This window comes from Sceloporus undulatus, chromosome 8 (genome assembly GCF_019175285.1).
Source record: "Sceloporus undulatus isolate JIND9_A2432 ecotype Alabama chromosome 8, SceUnd_v1.1, whole genome shotgun sequence".
Lineage (NCBI taxonomy): Eukaryota > Metazoa > Chordata > Lepidosauria > Squamata > Phrynosomatidae > Sceloporus > Sceloporus undulatus.
The window spans coordinates 11,599,792-11,619,299 of NC_056529.1; the positions used below are offsets into that span (position 1 = coordinate 11,599,792).

General features: G+C 41.6%; 1 protein-coding gene across 5 annotated transcripts in view; it reads right to left on the reverse strand.

The window, feature by feature from the left end:
- Positions 1-15,839, reverse strand: part of ZNF536 (zinc finger protein 536) — a 476,434-nt gene extending 460,595 nt beyond the window's left edge. For 3 of the 5 annotated variants that reach the window (XM_042438483.1, XM_042438481.1, XM_042438487.1), the window contains exon 1: positions 10,304-10,948. The gene's annotated coding sequence lies outside the window, so the exon portion shown is untranslated. Of the gene's footprint in view, positions 1-10,303; positions 10,949-11,200; positions 11,283-15,569 lie in introns of those variants that run through there. The other 2 variants (XM_042438482.1, XM_042438485.1) reach the window with 2 other exon arrangements.
- Positions 15,840-19,508: the final 3,669 nt, after the last annotated feature.

The window sequence follows — 19,508 nt, forward strand, 5'->3', positions numbered from 1 at the left end:
AAGCCACACGATGCCCCCACCCAAAAAGAAACTTTTAACTTTGAAATTTGAGTTTTTATATCTTTTTTTAATGACCAGTTATAGAAATCACATGAAAATTGACAGTATTTCTTTGCACTTTGTTTAAGCTGTAATTATAGGGCAGTAATTATAGTTCAGACAGAGATGTACCAAACTCAAAAGCTGATATCGAAGCCCATTGAGGCACCGCTCTTGAGTTCATGAGCCCTTGGAGCATGGATGCTATAAGTGGGACTACCCAGAGACTAGAAGGAATGCTTACAGAAACTATATAATGCAGATGGGGAACTCTTGAGTCTTTTTCCTTGCCTGAGGGACTGTATAGGACTGGTAGGACCTGAAGTCGCTCCACAATTGAGTCAGCGTGTATCTCGTTCACACTCACTCACACTCTTCATACATCCATTTAATTCTCTCTTCCCTCCTTTATTCCAGCAGTTGCCTCCTTCTCCTCCATTTCTTTCTCTCTTCCCATCCTTCTGCCTCCATTGTGGATCTCCCATCACAACTTCTTTCTTCCCAACTTGTAGGAAATCCTTTGCACTCAGAGGCTAGTTTGGAAACTGAATAGTTCCCTCCCACCTTAAAAAATTACCTTTGGATACTTTGGAAACATTTACCTTTACTTTTACTTTTAGATACTCTGTGAGAATATAGAAAGTTTTGCTGAAAATAGATGAATTTGTAGCAACTGTTAAAAATGCATGCAGACAGAGAGCAGGAGGGAGGGAGGGAGGGAGGAAGAACAAAGATGCTTTTCATTATTAGCACAAATTAAACTAAAAGGACTCGGAATAGTTAAATTGGTCCTTTCTGCCACTAGTACAGTGACTTCTCCATGGATGCTCCTATATCACTGTCCCTAATGCAATGCCAAAAAAGATAGGAATAAGCAAACCCCTGAGTACTACTCAGCCTTACTACTTAGTTCCATCACAGAGCTCAGAAGGAAATGTCAATGAAAGCCTATGGAGACCCTGGTGCTGCTGTATATCAAAATGAAACCTAATCATTGCACATCCTTGCAGATTCATCAATATAAGAACTTTTAAGAACAGGAAAAAGGCCAAACAGTCTCATATATCAGGCACATTTAGCATAAAAGTTTCCTGGACTTTTATCATTTCACTGGCAATATTCATCGGTTCTGCCAGAGCTTTTTCGTGTTCAGGCATCCACCCTAGTTGGCTGGGCAAGCTTGTCTGGGGAGGGTCAGGCTCATGTCCAGCCTGTCTCTCTGCCTCCCACAGTCCCTGCCATAGAAGAAGGAAGAACGAGAAACATGGTGGCAAGTGAGAGCATGCCTTCTCTACCCCTGTCTTCCATTCCATCTCTTTCTACAACATGTGTATGAGAGAGAGACGAGGTAGAGGTGTTGTGCGTGTGTACATGGGGTGTGCATGCCATCACTGAACAGCAGCCACAGCCATTGATCTTTTTAAAAGAACACACACATATCCAGGTCAATAACCCCAGCAGAGAAGGCATTTCTGCCTGTTGCTTCTGAGCTGTTGGCCTCTAAGCTACACTTCTGCTGTCAGCCACAGCAAAACGTAAGTGGTGTTGGCAGTGTGTGGAGCTGATACTGGTGCACACATACAGGAACAAAAGAAAGGAAGAGGGGAAGGAAGAAAGTTAGGAACTAGCACAGGCCTGGAAACTCTACAAATTCCAAGACAGTAGGAATCAGAAACACCAAAAGAGGAACACAGAATACTTTACATGTGTTGCAATAAAACCAATTGGAAAGGTCTCTGTACAGAAAGGGTGAGGAACTTGTGGTCCACCAGATGTTGTTAGTTTGCATCTGTCATCAGGCCTCTCCATTAGATCTCTCCTCTGGCTACACTGGCTAGTGCTGATAGGAGCTGAAGTTTAACAACATCTGGGGAGATACTATTGTCTCTACAGTAATGCTGCTGAATTCAACATAGGGACCTATGTTCCTCCCTCAACTTTAGATATTATAATATATTGCACAAAGGGAAGGAGAAACACATCTGAACCGTCCTTCCATTTTCAATCTTTGCCCTGTAACATCAAATGTAGCTATGAGATGTGTCAATGTTATAGGATCACACATCTGACTATCAATTAGCTGTGTAAGACTCACTTCAAATGTAACTGGAAAAACTGAACAAAAACTGACGTTCACTTACACTTGCTCTTACCATGAGATATCACAATATACTCTCCTCTCTAGCTGAACTTCCATCAGTGTGGAATTTACTTCCCAGGAAACTTAACTTTACTACATTTTAAACTACTTCCCTTGCCCTGAAACCTAGAGCAGGAACTTACTCTCTTACATTCCTGAGCAGACTGCAGAAAGTGAAGAACTGCTCTCATTTACTGTTCCTCACTTCTGCCGTCTTCTGTTCTGCTTCCTTTGCTGGTCAATATAAACTGTGCCCTGGGCTATTTTAAAGTATTTTAAAGTAATCTAGAATCTGATAAAACCAGACCAACTAAATTATCTCTGGCAATATATTGAAATGGAAGCAGAGAAGATGTCTGAACACATGGTTGAGTAATTTTTCACCATACAAGTAAGCCAAACGGTATGCTTCACCATAAAGCCTTCTGAGATCTTAGCATTATTAATATGCTAAAGAAGCAGCTCTTGTGAAAAGATCAGGACTTGGGATCGGTGACATAACAGCTTCACTTGCATGCCTAGCTTCACTAACATTCCAGCATCCCTTCTGTGCCAGAAGCATTTGATGTAAGTTTAGCTTGTTTACATTTACTTACTTCAACTTCCTTCAATTGCTACTATTACATATATCTATACAAGAACCACTTGCTCCATGTAAAGAGCCACATTGCAACAGCAACAGAAGCAGGAGGCCCACAATAAATCTGCACATTTAATTTTTTTAAAAAAGCAAATACTTGCAATTTGTATGAGAATACCCAATGCCAAGCCACAAGTCATGGTCATATTGCATTTCTTCTTAGAGTGCCACTGTGCAACTATTTTCTATGAGACCACAATGCCACTAAAAATGCTTTAACAAATGGTGCACGTTTTCATACTTTCAAAGAGTATACAAGGCAGGGAGTGTTGTTTTTTTAAGGATCTGGAGAAATTAGCAGTGTAACAAGCTTTTGCAGGCCATTCAAACTTGTTATAAACCCAGAGAGATCCATGGACTTTGGACAGGCTGTAAATATTATTCCAAAGAAAGCAACTATACCCTAATTTCTGACTCAGTTCAGCTGTGCCAAAAATATACTACCATGATCAAACTAGAGGGAACAATGTCAGTAACAGAGACTGGAATCCAGGCAGGAGGAGCACAGTGGTAGTGTAAAAATAGTGATGCAAGCTTGTACTTTCTCAGAAGTTGTTTAAGTGACTTCCTTGGTACAGTTAACCATTTCACATGTGCACACAGAGTGACCTCCTTTACTTTGGGGGTTTGGGGTACTGGGATAATTGACTACTGCATGGGCAACTACCTGTGTGATTCTGGCATCCAGCATATCTATGCCGGTTAAACTAAAAATGCACAGCATCTTAGACAAAATATTTGTGACCAAATTACAGTGGCAAACAAGAGCAATATAATAGTACAGTATGACTACTGTACTATACACCAGTGTGGTGTAGTGGTTTGAGTGTTGGCCTATGACTCTGGAGACCAGGGTTTGGTTGCCTCAAGAGAAGGCAATGGCAAACCTCTGAACAAACCTCTTGCCAAGAAAACCCCATGATAGCTTCACTTTAGGATCCCCATAAGTTGGAATGATTTGAAGGCTCACAACAACGGATGACCCCTATATCCATGGACGTCTGTTCCCATGATTACCATGGATAAGTAAAACCACAGTAAACAGCTAACACTGTATTTCTGACAGAGGTTGACCACATTTTAAGTAGTAGTTGGTTGAAGGACATACAGGTGCCTAGAGAGATCTCTCTAGGCATCCTGAGGTCCTTCAGTGTGACTCAATGTTCACTTGCAAGAACTTGACCAGAGTCATGCTGGAGGATGTAAAGATGCTTACAGAGACCTTTTTTTTCCAGATTCAGGTCTGTGAAACCATAGTTACCAGTCCCACAGATACAGGGGTCATACTGCATTAGTAATTACTAGTAATATATGGCCATAGTAAAAATTTACAATACTGGACTTGAATTGATTCTCTCATGGGCCACTCCCATTCTGCATTATATTCTCAGGGCCTTTTATACATGGTGCACAGCTTCCAAGCACTAGTAAGAACCTGGAACTGCTGAAGAATCCAGTATGCCTGCTGAGCTTTTTAATACAATTTAATACAAACTTATGGAAAAATCTTATATTCCCTGAGTACATACATTTTGAATGTTATTTAACTGCTTAAAGCAGTCAAAGTAAAAGATATTGTGTAAATTATAAGGACTTGAATATTAAAGAAAATGCTTCATTTAGGTATGAAAGCCATTCATCTGAAGATTGAAAACAGCATGGATGCTTATAGTAAGTGTAACAGCACAAACACACATTCTAACTATTTGTACTAATGGAGGAATCCTTAATACCCTAAAGGCAGCAGATCCCATCTGATCTTATAAGCTAAGCAGGGTCAGCCCTAGTTAGTACTTGGATGGGAGACCACCAATGAATACCAGATGCTGCAGGTCATATTTCAGTGGAAGGAAATGGCCAAACCATCTCTGAGTATTCTTTGCATGAGAAAACCTATGAAATTCACTGGGTCGCCATAAATCGACAGGTGATTTGGAGGTATATATTAAAGGAGGATTAAAATCTGCATCAATCCCCAAATTCTCCACCAGTTTAAATCAATTTTCACTCTGTGCTCCAAATAGAAATTCCATTGCCTTGTTCCAGGAGTGGGTAGCATTTTTATGTGAATATCATACTGATGGATGGAGAAGCCTTCAGCAGTCACATTATTGGCTGGGCCAGTTGTGGTAGATAACACCACAACTGTTAGGAGACAGGCCATACAACCACAACTTTCCCCTCTCACAAACTCCAGATGCCTTTCCTGTAGACATGAAATGACATCTCCCTCCCAATTCATAGCCAGGACACACCATCTCCCCTATATACTTTCCCTTTTTGTATTCATAAGCATACACCTACATATACACAAAGGGGCATCCATGAATATTTCCCCTTCTCATGCTAGGAAACTTCATTTTTAAAAATCCAATTTTCACACAAGAGACTTTTTAAAATAAACTTTGGGAGTATGGAAGAATCCAGGCCCCTCAGTGCTAACTGATGTTTTTTGCTGCCATATTCCTTATGGCCGAGCCAGTGAATACGGATGCTCAAACATCATCTTATAAAGCTTTAAAAAGTTCATTGTTTCTGAATAGTGATGAGTTGGGTAAATAAGAGAGCACCCAAAATACTGTTCCCTCACATGGCCAGATTCACTGAAGTTTTACATCATGCAACATGTAACAGGAACTGTGTCTAAGAACAAGGATGGAAATGATAAAATAAAAATACCTTTGACAAGGCCACAGGACTATGCAAAAATTAAGCCCCTTAAAGTCTGTTAATTTCACTGAGAAAGTTAAGGATATGCTTAATTTATTCTTTATAAATGCACATAACTTTCCTTTATACCCACAATAGATACTTTCAGTGAGTCTGTTCTTTGCAAATTTTTCTCCCTGCTGAGTTCTTCCAGTTAAAATTTCCAACAACAATTCCACAAACATACACATACATACACACCCAAATGTCATCTTGCTCATTTTCTTTCCCATTTGGTGGATCCAATAACAAAATTTAAATCCTCTACACACTCTTCAGTCAAAACTCCCTAAGCTGATGACTACAAGGTTGTGAAGAGTCATCCAGTAAGTACTCAAACCCATGGGAACTTTAAATGTACGTTCCTCAAACACATATTATAGGCTACTTCTGAAAGGGAAGGAAGTCTCCAGAGCAAACTACGACAAGACTTTATGAACCTGCTGCTCAAAGGGGGTAAAAGCACAGATCCTGCTATGCATGTCCAAGCCATCTAAAGTGATTCCTTGGAGCCCAGCCATAATACTTTAATTTACAATACTCATGAACAGATTCGGGTGCAGCTTCTTTATAAGCTGTGCCACTTCTTATGGACAGAGTCAGTGGCTCTTATATTCCAGGAATGGATTTCTTCAACTGTCCCAGCAGTGTCATGTATCTCCTCTGTTTTTAGCTTCTCCACCTTAAAAAGGAGTAATACCTTCTCTGCTTTTCAAGGAGTGTTTAATCTTGGACACTTCCAATTTTCCAGCATATCACAAAAGTCTCACCCCGCCCCGATTTGGTCTTAAACCATTTAAGTTCTCAGATGTGGAGTTGGAGCATTACAACTTAACTCACACAACTTGCTTCTTCCCCACTGACTGCAACCAGAGCTGTTCCCTAAGCATAAAATATAAGAGAAGACTTTGAAATGCATATTTTCTTTGTACATTTACATGGCTAAAGTTACAGAAAAGCAACCATGGTAATGTTAAGCATTATTAATGTTTGCCACTGCAGCCTTGATAGCCTTTGCTGTCACAAAGACCTAGCACAATGGGCGACGATGTGGATTTTACAATGTTAGTCTCTTTTATGAAAGGGGGGAAAAACATGTTATTCTCCTTTGGTTGAAAGCCTCTGACAGACGATCATGAACGCAGTTATACACTATGAAATACAAGGGGTCAGATTCTGAAACTGCTGGGGCTGTTTTTGCGTCATGTTCTTGATTTGTGTTTCAGCCCTAGTCATGTTATGACAAAACTGTTTATCTGTTATGTGGCCCTTTCTGACTTTAAAAAGCATAGCTCTTTGCAAAGCCAATTTTGTTCCATTATCTTTAAAAATTTAGCAAGTCTAAGCACGCTTTCTATGGAGCAAGCCTTATTTCACACTGTGGAACCTACTTCTGAGTAAAGGGAAAAGATGAACACAGATCACTAGAACTACATTTACCCTCCCCAAATCTAACCTTTGCAGAGCATCTAATTATTAAGCAAATCAAGATGCTGAATTCTACATGACTTTGGCTTCTAGAATCATCCTCTATTAGAACTTTAGTATTTAGGCACTGATATCGTAAAGCAATATAACAATTTTTTCATCTATACCCAAAGAGGTATTATCAGCTTTAATGTTGATCACTGAGAGAAATGAAAAAGATACTACATTTCTTGTGGTTACTTCTGCCACTTTTTCTCATTCTAGCAAGGCTCTGGCACGTTATTTTTCCCGCTGAGACATGAAGAATAGACAGATGACATCAATTCATTCCAAGAGGACCATCAAACATCCACCGGATCAGAAATGGTTTTGAGACCAAGGTCTGATCTTCAGTAATGCATTCTACTCTTTAAAGTTTGATTTTTCGTTTTTGTGTCCAGAACCATGCATCTAACAGAACTTGCAACTTTAACTGGTGTCCTCTAAAGTTGCGTACTTTTACACAGACCCATTTTTTAGAGTCTACAAATCTCTTTCAGCAAGTTTAGTTAAAGACAGATATCATCAAAAGGATTCTGTTCACGCAAGTATGGTATTCCGGTTTTTTAAAAAATCTTTCAGAAAGATATGTTCTATGTTTCTGTTTTGCTGCTTCTGTCTTGATAAGAAATTTCTAGAATGAACTCTAAAAGCTATTTTTAAGATGGAAGCAAGAATCTAAGAATCAAGATTTTTTTGTATAAATAAACTGTAGTTTAAAATATAATCTGTTTTTATTCTTAACTAATCCTAGGTGAAGCTATTCAGGTGCCAGGAAGATCATATCAAACAGGTATTTCTTTTACTTCACCAATAATAAGAAATCAGGCTGGTGGTGTTTTTTAAAGGAATGCTCCTTATTCAGAGTTGAAAAAAATAATTGAGCTTCTTCTCATATCTTTCTCTTTACAAAGTTCATATAAATTCAGCTCAATGCTTTTCTATTGCAAGCACTCCAAAGACACCTGTGTGCAATCCGCAGCCCAATTTAAGCAAAAGACAACATTCAGAGAAGGATAAGAAGGAATGGATGGAGAACCAGGGTGAGTGAGTGGGTAGAGAATGAGTATCTTATGTTTCACTTGAGGAAAACTTCTGCTTCTTTAAGGAAAAGTATAGCTCATATTAATGCCCTATTGGCATGAATAGGTTATTCTAATATCAATGCCCCGGTCACCTTAGGTTCTCATTGTATGTAAACAATCTAATGTGTCACCTCTCATTCCAGCAATTTCTCATCTCAATATTGCAGAAAGCTAAAGCAATCATACGAATGCTGCAACTTCTACATTTCTTGTTATCTGTAGGGTTACACTATGGCATCTAGCATGTCTACAAATGCTACAGCGTTTCATTAGATCTCTAGCAAAGACAACTGTGGGTAAGTTGCTGATCAGTACTGGATCTCAAAAAGTTACACATCCTAAAATAACAGACTTTCCCCCTTGCTATAGTGGATATATATATATAATCACCAATGTACTTAAATAATTCTTCCTTGACAAATTCTATCTTTTTACATAATTTCTGGAAAAAAGCTGCCTTTGGATAGAGATAACTGTGGATGACCCATGGCAGGTCTGTCATAAGTGCATACCTCTTTCAAAAGCAACGGTGTTTAGCACTACATAGGACTATAATGCAAACAGCAAATAAAAAGAACACCTCAGTTATCGAATAAAATTTAGAACAATGACTGTTTTATCATTACGAACTTGGAAAAGGGAGCATATATCCGTAAGCATTCAATGGAGAGGGGGAAATGCCTGCAGAATTTAAACCACAAACTGATTTTCTTTGAGACATTAAGATATACAGACAAACTAACTTTACAGGTATGTGTCAAAGTGCAGGGAACGTCTAATTCTAGTTCTCTAGAGGCAGTTCGTTTCTGAACATTGCATTAAAAGGGGCAAAATATGATATAGTATACATTGTAAGGTAATTACAGAACATAAACAAAAGGATCAAAAGGGGAAAAATACTTCTGTGTTCTTCAAATCTAATTCCATCTTAAATGAAAATGAAGGTTATCCACCTAAATGTAAGATTAGGGCCCAACTAGTAGTTATGCCAGGTACCCTTAAAGCAACTTGAAGTTAACATGAACTTGGGGTGCTCAGCACTGCACTCCTAATATTTTTTGGTTGGTTTTAATAGAAGTTGCAGTTCAGGACAGATATATTGTAAAATACCATGAGGAGACTGAAGTGCTGTTGCATTTGCGAGTCTAAAGCTTGAGAGCTCTCTCTTCATAGGGGAAAGAAGAAGTTAATTCATAGGGCACATAAGGCTTGCAATTGTCAAAGAGCAGACATGTCAATGCTATCATTATCAGGCAGATCGGCCAAGCGTTTAATGGTAGAATCTGGAGACATACACTTTCCACTATCGGAATGACATCATAACTAAAACAGCCTGCAGCATGGAAGGGACACGCAACAACACAACACTTGTCACTTTTAACACTTTTGATTCCCTCTAACTATTGCATCACAGCCCTCCTCCCCCTTTAAAAATGTACTCTTAATGTTCTCAAGCGCATTGTTCGGGTTGACTTCTTAAAAATCATTCCCCCCCTCCCAAATTAGACTTGTGTAACAGCACCACTTGGAGAAATGGACAGAATTTAAAAACCAGCCACTTTGCTAGAAATAGATGTCAGCTATTCACAAGCGTACATCAAGATCTGAGACATTTCTCATTACTCTAGTGATCTTCCCTCTTGACTACTGTAAGAGGGTGAGGTGAAAGAAGAAGACATAAAATTAGAAATCAACCCTCTATATTTTTGATTAAGTGCGATGCAACTCAGGGTTCCCCCTCTGCCTCATTTTATATCTAGAAATGGTACAGATGATCACATAACTCTTACTGACTTACAGATAAAACAACCCTTTGAGCAACTCAACTCCTTAGGAACTACTGAAAGATGACAAGCATTCTGAGCAATACACCTCAACTTCTGCTAACAGCAACAACTATGAACAGCAGCAATCTTTCCCAAAACTACAGTGTGGTTAGGCATCCTATTTTCTCTATATACAAACAGCACGATACTATCACACCAGATGTACCCAATTATTGTTAAGAAAACCCCACTTTGCACAATATTCATAAAGAAAGAGGAGGAAGTTAAGGAGGCAAAACCATAAACGAACAACCCCCTCCCAGGCTCCCTCTTTTTTAAACAAATCCCACAACTAAGAAGCAGCCCAAGAGACCCCCACCGTGAATTACAGATCCAATCCAAAGCTCTTTGCCTTTTATCAGCGCAACCTATTCATGTACTTTTGCAGGTCACTTACTTTTCAGTTATGCTTGAACCCTGAATAATCATGAAGATCGAAGCAGCTGGATTGGAGGGACTTCTAGAGCCTTTTTTTTTTTTTAGTTTGGTTTGGTTTGCAAATAGGTTGCTTTCACTGGAATCAAAAAAATCCAAATTATGCAAATCTGCTCCCAGATAGGTAGTGAATATTCAATCGGACGGTCATAATAGAAATACTTCTTCCCAACAGCCCTGGAGAGGGCAGATTTAGGAAGCAACATCACCAGGGCGGTTTGGTCCTTGTTGAAGCATCCTGAAGTTAAAGACAGTCATCAATGTCCACCACTCACTCACTCATTCAGGTTTCTTGTTCAACATTCAACCATCCAGGAGGAGGAGGAGAGATGAGGGGAGGGCAGTGGTCCCTGCTCGATCTTTGGCTCACTTCAGGAGCCTTTCTTGCCAAAGTCAATGCACCAAGAGGAAAAGGACAGGAGGGAATCGGTTCCACAAAAGACAACAGAAGCCGGTGGAAAGGGATTTAAAATATAGTGGCTAATATTAAACTAAGCAAGGAGACAGGCTCTTCTCCCAAAGCTTGGATGTGCAGAGGCGTTCGGCCAAAAGAAAAATATATTATTTGGGGAGAGAGAGGAAAGGGAGCTCAGTGCAGCCAGCTTTCCTTATTTTCAGCCCTGACTGAGCCCAAAGAAGGCTCCTGAAACTTAATTATGACACTTAAAATAAGCTCACAGAGAGAGAGAGTGAAAGAGAGAGAGATGCAAAGCCAGAGATCAGCTCAGCAAAGACGGCCCCTGTTGGAATGATTTTAAACTGCACAGAAGGGAGAGAAGAGGAGGAGGGAATACACACATACAGACACACACACACACACATACAACCAGCTTGGAAAGTGGATCCCATGTCCCCTTACCAGGCAGAGAGAGCCTTTCTCCAGAGCATCTTTCGCCTCCTGACTGTCTGTCTCTCATGCGCTTTTACGCACGGTTTGGGCATCTTTTGAGGAGCCTGGCAAGGCAAACTTCCCATCATAGGGACTTACTCACACACACACACAGTTCCCTTGTTCTGCCAAAGTGAAAAGGATGGGCTCTGACAACTCACGTCTCCGCCTAGACACCACCACAGACATAACAAGAAGATCTCCCTCAACAAAAACCAAACCAAAGCTTCCAAAGGGGCACCCACCTTTTCCCCTCCATGTAGGAAAAAGAAAAGAAAAAGAACATTTAAAGCCTCCATCCTCGGATTTTCTGGTGGGTTTGTTGACATTTTTTTTATTATTTTAGGACTGGTTGGCACCTACCGAAAGGATCAAGAAGGCACAAGGAGCCAATTCAGATCAGGTTTGGAAACTTTTCTCATAATGGGAAAGCCCGCACGAGGAGCCTTTCTCTCACCATCTTGGCCACTACTACTGCTGCTTTTTTTTTTTAACAATAGTAATTTATTGAAAGTTTCCCAAGCTCCCCAAAGTCCCTTCCCACCGGCTTTTTCTTCCCCCCCCCCCCCCCGCTTTCTCCTCTTGAGTGCTTTAAACAGAAGCTGAAACCCTGCTGCAACAGATGGGAGCGCAAAGGGCTGGGATTCCTCCTCCTTTCAGCATTTTCTCAGTGGCATCGGATATATTTATATATCTGTGTGTGTGTCCCCTCTAAAGAACTTCCCAGGGGTGCTGAAAAATCTCTCTGCCTGTGTTCATCCCAACAAACCTGTGCCCAGTTTGGGCCAGATCCCTGCCACTTTCCCACCTCTCCAAAAGAAGTGGGGCTGCTTCAAGGCACAACCACCTTCACAACTTTCCACCACACACTTCCTCACCCCCAACAAAGACAAGATCGTGGTGACAATATTTGCAAAAAAGACTCTTTCCTCCCCCCATTCCCTCCCCCTTTTTTTAAACCTGTTACTTAAGGTCGGGTCTCCAATCTGCCCTGGCATCTCTGCCTCCTTGGCAGGTGCCTGCTTCTGCTTTTGGAGGAGGGGGGAGTTTCAGGCTGGCTTCTCCCTCTCATCCCCCATCCCTTCCCTCCCTTGCCCCCACCCCAGTTTCGCCCAAAGCCTTTGGGATCCCCTTGAAATCCACTTGCAAAGCCATGCCCCCCTCCCGCCTCCAGCGCAGAAGCCAAAACGTTACCTCCCCAGCCTTAAGCCCGCTGGCGCTTAGTCCTAATGAAGAGGTCGAGGAGAGGCAGCACAAAATGGCAGGGCTCTCCCTCTTTCTCTCTCGCTTTCCCTCTCTTTCTCGCTCTCTCTGGAAGGCAAGAGGCCACTGCCCAAGTTTTGACACATGCCCCTCGCCGGAGGAACCCACACTTGAGAGAGAAACGAAAGAATGGGAAAGAAAACTCAAATTGAGAGAGAAAGGGAGCGCAAGGTTGTTGCTGCTGCTGCTGCTGCTGCTGCTGTTATTGTTGTTTTGCAAAATTAAAATATGATGGATTTCAGAAACCCACATATAGCCCAGGAGTGGGGGGGGGGGAGAGACTTTGCAAAACTTTCTATTGCACCCATGGTTTCTATCTCATATATGTAGAATATATATATAGAAAAGTTTCTAAGCAACTTAGGTGCCCAGCTCAGAACTGGAGGAAGAGGGATTCTCTCTCTCTCTCTGCCTTTATCAAAAGATATTGGAAGTCTTCTCTCTCCCCCCTCCCCAAGCCCTTTTCTTATTTCATCTATTGGGTTTGGAGGGGGGAGAGAAGAAAGGGAAGACTTCCACCAGCTTCCTCCCCCCCCCCAAAAAAAAAAGGCAGAGAGAGACTCTCTCTCCTTCCAGTTCTGTGCTGGGCACCTAAATTGCTTAGAAACTTTTGTTTAGGTATATATATCCCCTAAAGAAAAGTTTCTAAGCAACTAAGGTGTCCAGAGGAATTCTCTCTGCCTTTATAAAAAGCTGGTGGAAGTATTTCCTTTCTTTTCTTTCCCCTTCTCATCTATGTAAGTTTCTAAGCATCTTAGGTGCCCAGCTCAGAACTGGAGAGAGAGGGATTCTTTCTCTGCCTTTTTTTAAAGCTGATGGACCCCTTTCTTTCTTCTCTCTCTTTCTCCTCCTCAAACCCTTTTCTCTTCTCATCTATATGATATATACACACACACACACACACACACACACATATATATACACACATACATACATAAAGAAACGTTTCTAAAGCAACTTAGGTGCCCAGCTCAGGAGAGAGAGTCTTTCTCTGTCTTTATAAAAAGCTGCTGGAAGTTTTTCCTTCCTTCTCTTCCCCCTCCCAAACCCTTTTTTCCTCTCATCTACATATCTGTATATAATACCTAAAGAGAAGTTTCTAAGCAACTTAGGTTCCCAGATCAGAACTGGAAAGAGAGGGGTTCTCTCTCTCTCTCTGCCTTTAAAAAACAGAGGTTGGAAGTCTTTCCTTTCTTCTCTTCCCCATATATATATATATATATAGAGAGAGAGAGAGAGAGAGAGAGAGAGTTCTTTTCCCTCCAGTTCTGAGCTGGACATCCAAGTTGCTTATACACACACACACATATACACACACCCCTAAAGAAAACTTTCTAAGCAACTTGGGTGCCCAGCTCAAAACTGGAGGGAGAGGAATTTTCTCTCTGCCTTTTTTTTTTAATAAAAGCTGGTGGAAGTCTTCCCTTCCTTCTCTCCCCCCTCAAACCCTTTCCTCCTCTCATGCCCCCCCCCCTCCCAAAGCCTTGAAAGTACTGGATTTTTAAAAAGGGGAGGGCACCCAAAGAAGCCAAAGCTTGCCTTGGTTTGCCCTCTCTCTCCGTTGTGTCTCTCAGTCCCTCCTCGCCTTTCCCTCCAGGCGAAGTTCTATAGCGCCATGCAATGGCCCCTTTACTCCTCTCATTCTTTTTCTTGTTTGCTCCCTTGACAGCCTTTGCTTTGCAAACGTCACTGGCTATGGATATTTAATTATACTGTATTTTTTATTTTGTCTTTTGGAATAATCACTCAAACCTCCTTGAGCTGGTGCAAAAAAAAAGAAAGAGAGAGAGAATTAAAATGTTTTGGTTTTTAAAAAGAGGCTTCCCAAAGTCACTTTGGGCTACCTTTCGCCTGTGCGCCTTTGGCTTCCAAAACAAAACAACTCCGATCCCTTCACTCACTCTTCCTCATATATATATATAGCCCCAAAATAAAGAAAGAAAACATCTCTATGGACAGAAAGCCTTTCCTTTTGGATCCCCCCTTTCCCTATTTGTTTGGAGATTTAAATCAAGAGAAAGGAAACCAAAACAAAACAACTCCGGTGCGTAAAAAGGAAGCGTTGGATTCAATGGAGAATGAAGGCATGGATTGACTTGATCATTTGCTAGGAAAATAATAATAATAATAATAATAAAGATGGGGGGGGGAAAGGGGGAGAAAAAAAAGGGCTGGGGGGGGGGCAGAGAGAGAGCGAGAGAGAGAAATAGTGGCCAAAGCAAACTCTCCCCATCAGACCAGGTTTCCAAAATCTTGGCTCGCCTTCCAAAGGGACTTGCGGAGAGGAGAGAGAGAGAGAGGGAAGGTGGCCAGTTAGTTGCATCCCTGGCTTTTTGGGGGGAAGGGAGACAACCTTCCCCCTCCCCTTTTTATTTTTAATTATTATTATTACTGTATTATAATTCCCTTTCCTTGATAGCGATCGGCCAAGACGTTCCCGGCTCTTTCAGCTTGGACTCCCCCTCTCTGGTAGGTGGAAATGCATTGTACCATTTGGAGAGAGAGAGAGAGGGAGGGAGGGAGGGAGGGAGGGAGGGAAAGGAGAAGAAGAAGAAGAGAGAGACCCCCCCTTCTCTCTCTCTCTCTCTCTCTCCATTGTCGTCTTAGCATAATTCACCCAGGAACCAGATAGGTCTTGCGGCATTTAGCTTTGATGAGCCCAACAAAATGCTGGATGGAATCATCTACAAAGAATGGGGCTGCCATCGTCCATTTTCTTCCCCCCTCCCTCCCCCTCCTTGCCTTTAAAAGAGAGGAAAGGAGATATTTGTTCAAAAGCAACCCTTGGACAGCAATCTTTTGGGCATGACCTTGAGCCCATGCGAACCCAGCCCTGCATCATGCCCCACTTGAAAAGCCCACCCTCCCATCCAAACCTGTCGTTTTTCTTTTCCTTCCACCACCACCACCCCCCCTTTGAAAACAAATCTGAAGATCTTTAAAAATATATACATCTCCTATTTAGGGAGGGAAAAAATGCACACACAAAAAGGAGGGAGTGATGGAGAGAGGGAAAGGAGGAGGAGGAGGAGGAGGGAAAGGGAAAGGGGGGGGATTTAAAAGCCTGGCTTCTTACCTGCCCTGGAAACTATTTCATCAAGTCTGGCTCTTTGGGAAACTCCAGGGGGAAAGCTCGGTGGCCGGCTGGATCGCGCAGCATCAGTCCAAAAAGGAGCTTTTCTTCCCCAGCGCTTAAGAGAAAGTAATCAACGATAAAGTGACGTTGATCTGCACTGTAACCTTGTGGCGTATTTAATGTAAATAAGCAGTTATGTTGCCAATCGCAGGCATGCAAACACTGAAAGGTCTTCAGCGTTGCATTTTGATGCTTTCCATTAAGGCTGACTTTATTTACATACACTATTTAGGGGAGGAAAAGAAAGGAGGGGGGAGAGAGAGAGAGAGAGAGAGAGAGAGAGAAAAGGAAGGAAAGGATGGGGAGGAGAAGAGTGAGAGAGAGAGAGGAGAGAGAGAGATCATGATGGTAGGAAGACAATACTAGTGCCAAATGATTATGAAAATATGATTTTAATTAATCACGTAGTAGGCAAGGAAATTAGCATACGGTAATTAAACTTCCAGGGGAAGGGGGGAGGAGGAAAAGAAAAGGAGGAAAGAAAGAAAGGAGGGGGGAAAATGCCATGAAGGTTCTCTCTGTGTGTGTGTGTGTGTGCCTTTTGGATTTGTAATGATCAAGAAATATATAGATAATCGATTTAAAACGTGGTTTCTGGGGTGCCCAGATCTGGTCTACTTTATCATCTCAACTTTAAGGGGGGGCAGAACCATACACACACACACACACACCAACTTGAACAAAATTTCAAAAGCAAAGGGGGGGGTTGAAGAAAAAAAAAGGGGGGGGATTGAAAAATAGGGGGGGGGGGGGGTTAAAAAGCAAAAAAGGGGGGGGAAGGGGGGGGGAAAAGGGGGGCTAAAATGCTGAAAGGGGGGCAGAGAGAAAGCTGAATAATGCAATTATGGATTCTGTGTCCCAGAGTTGACAAAAGCCTGGTGCCTCAATAGACTCTTTGTGATGGGATTATATAATGATTGTGGGGTAATTATGGGGAGGGGGGGAGAGATTTAGTCGTAATAATAATAATATATATTTGAAAAAAAGAAGTATCAAAATACACCAGTGTCTTGCAAAAGGGGGAAAAGCCAGCTCACGACATTAGGGGCATGTTAATAGGGAAGGGGGAAAGAACAGGGGGGGTGAGACAAGCAGGTTCCGAAAGAGCTGACAAATAAAGAGAGACTGTGATGCGCATGATTAAGAAGAGATGGAGACAGATTGATTATTCAAAATGCCGAGCCACAGGGACACTTAAAACATTGATTCAGGTAACACTAGTTTCATCTCAACTGAAATGAGTTCCCTGAAGATGACTGGCATACATTTTAAATCAGTTTACACCATTAAAAAGAAAAAAAATATAGAAAGAATGAAAGAAAAGGAACGAAAGAAAGAAAGAGGAGAAACAACACCACAAGCAGAAATCTTGCAACATAAATGCAGAATTCCATATAGAGGAAAGGGGGGAAAGTTTAGGTTTCTGACACTTTTCTGGACGAATTTGTGAGCTCTCTGAATATGTTGGAGAGGTGCATTTACCTCCTCTAAAGGTTCCCTTTATTGCTTTCCACACTATTTCTGGGGAATTTTTCCAGTTTCTTCCTCTAGGAATGGAGAAACTTTTATCCACAAAGTTGAGAGTTTCAAATATGGCTCAGAAGAACACTAGGAAGATTCTCACCTCAGCCATTCAAGTCTTGTGTTCAGAAGTTTAGAAGCTGTCCATTCACAAACAGAAATGAATGGGGAAGTGTATATGCTTCAAAGTTTGGGGAATTCACCCTGAAAGAGGCTGTTTAATGAATATGGCATTCTCTTTGGACAAATTCCAAAATACACTGGCTCCCCCCCCCCCCTTTACAGAAATTAGCATAGCAATCACATCAATAATATCACTATTGCTATGGAAATGATAACCGGAGCAGTGGGGCTGTTCCTTATTTCAATTCTGTGTGGATCAACTGCTGATATTCTCTCTTCTTTTTGAATCAGTTATTGTAAGTCAAGTGATTCTTTCTAAGTGACAGCCCTGACAAAGAGATGAGGATGGGGAAGAAGGTCGAAAGGAAGTCACCATATGGACTTAGAAAAGGCCCTTTTTGAACAAAATAATGGGGAAATGAATGTTTTGTCTTTTAAGTCTTCAAAATCCTATCCGAAGACTCATAAAAAACACCATAATGTTTTATTCCCACTCCAACTAGTTCCTAACCAATTTGTAGATTTGTGATTAAAAGCTTCATCAGGAACAAAACATTGAAAAGGAAGCTACAAGATTAACGCGAACCTTGGGTATTCTACGTAACCCACTACACTGACTTCAACTGTTGCCCAAACCAAATGCCATACAAGAATTCTCAGTGTGAGGTGGGGCTCCATAGGGTGACATAGGCAGTTGCCATGGAAGATAATGCTTCCCCCTAATTAGTTGCCACTATGCGCTTTCATACTGTGTGGTGTAGCGGTTTGAACATGGGACTACAACTCTGGAGATGAGGGTTCTAATCCACACTCGGCCATAGACATTGGGCAAATCACACACTTTCCACCTTAGAGAACGCCAAAGGCAAACTCCCTCTGAACAAATCTTGCCAACAAAATCCTGTGATAGGGTTGCCTTAGGGTTGCCATAACTCAGAAATAACTTGACGGTACACAGCAATAACAACAATGCATATTCACTGATCCCAAAGACTGGCAACTTTTGTGTTGACTGATGATGGTGGTGGTAGAGATGAACAGGTAACCATCGGTTACTCTAAAATCTTTTGCTGCATTTAGTGAACTTAGTTGTGAGTACATCTAAACCAGTAAATTGTCTTGAAAGAAGTTGAAAGACCTGGAGGCACAGGTTGTCATTTCTTTTCTTCTCCCAGTTGAAGGGCATGGTCCAGAAAGGGAGAGAAGAATAGTGGAGGTGAACAACTGACTTTGCAAATTATGCCACTAAGAACCATTTGGCTTGTTGGACCTGAAACAGTTGGGCCAAATAATGAGGCTTCTGGCTGCTTTGCGGGCAGCACACCCCCAAAGCAACCAGTCGCAGCCAAAATCAGCCTTTTCAGGAGATGATTAAATCCACTCCTGCTGGCTGCATGTTTGCAGTCGCAACGGCATCCCACTTTCAAAATGGGCCATAGGATTGCCACGATCCCAGGATGATTGTGGCTGGAGTGGCCTCTAGTCACACTTTTTGGCCTATCTGCTTCACCCCTTGGCCAAGTGGGTAGACCTCAGGCAAGGGATGAGTTGCACTTCACAGCAGCAGGAACATTTTTGCCACGAGTCTCAAAGGATTGATCAGGAGGGCTTTAAACTGAGTTATGTTGATTCGGGAGACACTATTCTTGAGGGCAGGATTTCATCAAGTGCTGGAAATAATAGTCCAAATGTAATAGAAAGAACCAGGCAAATGGTACAAGAAACCAACAGTGGGAGGGGGAAAAAATCTTAAATAGGCAGCTAGGGGAAATGCCCCATGGTCTTAGATGTCTCTATACTAATGCAAGAGCATGAGAAATGAACAAGATGAACATGAACTCCTAACAGCAAAACAAATAAGATATCACTAGGTATCACAGAAACCTAGTGGGATGAGCCACATGACTGGACTAGTAATAGAGGGGTATAACATTTTTCGGAGAAATAGTCTAAACAGGAAAGGATGAGGAGTAGCATTATATGGACTTTATCACACGGGAGGCAAGCGCCTGCATACTGTGAATAAGTGGCCATTAAATCCATTATTTTCTATAAGAGAGGGATTGTTTTCACACGATGTTGCCATTATCATGACATTATCTCATGAATAAAGCAGCAAAATTGCGCTGCTTTTCATTCACGTGATTTTCCCATGAATGAAAAGTGGCACGATTTTGCTGCTTTATTCATGGGATAATGCTTGGATAATGGGAACCTCATTTGAAAACAATCCTG